A 2,386-nucleotide genomic window follows, 5' to 3' on the forward strand; every position below is an offset into this window, starting at 1 on the left:
TTAGGGGTTTAGAGATGTGTAGAACCGATTTCTGTAATCATTTTTGCAATATAAGGTCATCTTCAGGTCAAATCCAAGATGGCCGCCATATGCCATCTTGAAAAATTGACTTTTGTTCCCATTGCCTCAGAATGACGAGTAATACCTCTATTTAGGGGTTTTGGGGTGTGCAGAATCCATTTCTGCTTTCTATTTTGCAATATAATGTCATCTTCAGGTCAAATCCAAGACGGCCGCCATCTTGAAATATCAATTGTTGAACCTTTTGCCCCAGAATCATGAATAATAACTCTATTCATGAGTCATTTGGTATGTTGATTCAATTCATGTAGTTATTTTGCACAAAGGATAATCTTCAGATCAAATCCAAGATGACCGCCAACCGCCATCTTGAAAAATTATAGTCCGAGGCTTATACTTGTTAGAAGTAATGTAAAGGGATTTCAGTAAGAATACTCATTTCTTTTATTAATTCTCAAGTTCAAGGTCAAGGTGAAGATACATCTTAGATGTCAGATTTCAACATTAATTGCTCAAGTTAGAATGAATCATCTTTAGGTTTGGGCTATGATCCATTTCGAGTCTATTTTTATTTTTTTAAGGTCCATCCATACCTTTGTACTGAAGAGGCTTTTAGGGTCTTATTTGAATTTGAAAGTGTTTTATCAATATTTTTTTCTAAATCAATGTGTCCAATGATTGGTAGGCATCAGTTTGTCATAAAAGACGATGGTGTAGCGCTAGGCCTTACATTTTCGAGAGTGACTATAGAGCTCCACTCTAGAGTGGCAGTCTCTAGAGCAAATTTTTACAGATGAAGGAGGATGGCGCTGAGACACGTTTATATAGAGATGCTGTCCTAGCCTTCCTCCTAGGCCTTTGGTCTGCCAATTTAGCATTCCGATTATTTTCTGACGTCTTGACCCCTGTACTAAGTAGCTCTCCATAGAATGGCGACTATTATCTACACCTTCATAAGTGTTAGTGTCTATGCCGGCAAGTTTTATGTCACGTTTGCAGGTGTCTTTGTAACGGAGGTGTGATCTACCGATGGGGTGAGACCAATCACACAGCTCACCTTACCTTGGCGAATCCAAGAAGGGATTTGCCAAGGTTTCATGCGGCAAATATGCCCAAACCACCTGAGGTGCCTTTGACTAAGGAGCGAGAATAAGCTCTTGATGCCAGCACGTACGCTGAAGGGCCTCTGTATTTTTCACTTTGTCCTGCCATTTAACGTGCATGATACGTCCGAGGCAGCTGACATGGAAGGTGTTTAGCCACTTTTCTTGGTCGGCGTACGTTTTCCAGGACTTACTTCCGTGCAGGAGCTTGGCCATGACTGTGACAGATTTTACAATCCCGATGCTTATCTGCTTGTCCTGTGAAAGGGGGCAAGAGACATATAGTCGGTCCAAGGTAGGTGAGGAGTTCACCACAACCAGACGAGTGTGTGCTGTTGATATACATATCTGGAGGACAGTCGGTGCCTTGAGTCTATCAGGATTTCTGACTGTCCCAAAGGCTGATGGATGATCCAAACCCCTTACATGCACATTACAGGCAGCTGTTATAGGTCTTGTATTCCCACTTCTTGAGAGGCAGGGGCGACATCGTTTCCGTAAAACATTTCACGAATGAGAAAAATCCTGACCTTGAAACAGTCTTGGGGAGCCTACCTTCTGCAGGAGGCTAAAGAGTGCACTCCTGCTGACCAAGTCAATGGCTCTTGTCAGGAGGAAAAGTCCAATAATAATTATAAAGGAAGGAAGATAATATTAAGTGAACTAATTTTTTTGAAAAAAAATTACGGAGAAATCACTTTTTATTCAAATAATATTTTAAAGTCATTTCACCGTAAAAGTATGGTTGCACATAAATAAAAAAGGATCAAAACTCCCGGACATAAGCCTCGGACAGTAATTTTTCAAGATGGCGGTTGGCGGCTATCTTGGATTTGATCTGAAGATTATCCTTTGTGCAAAATAACTGCATGAATTGAATCAACATACCAAATGACTCATGAATAGAGTTATTATTCATGATTCTGGGGCAAAGGGTTCAACAATTTATATTTCAAGATGGCGTCATATGGCGGCCATCTTGGATTTGACCTGAAGATGACATTATATTGCAAAATAGAAAGCAGAAATGGATTCTGCACACCCCAAAACCCCTAAATAGAGGTATTACTCGTCATTCTGGGGCAAGGGGAACAAAAGCCAATTTTTCAAGATGGAATATGGCGGCCATCTTGGATTTGACCTGAAGATGACCTTATATTCCAAAAATGGTTACAGAAATCGGTTCTACACATCTCTAAACCCCTAAAACGAGTCATTACTCATCATTTTGTGGACAGGGGTTCGAAAGTTAGGTTTTCAGG

Source organism: Lytechinus variegatus, chromosome 8, assembly GCF_018143015.1.
Source record: "Lytechinus variegatus isolate NC3 chromosome 8, Lvar_3.0, whole genome shotgun sequence".
NCBI classification, from domain to species: domain Eukaryota; kingdom Metazoa; phylum Echinodermata; class Echinoidea; order Temnopleuroida; family Toxopneustidae; genus Lytechinus; species Lytechinus variegatus.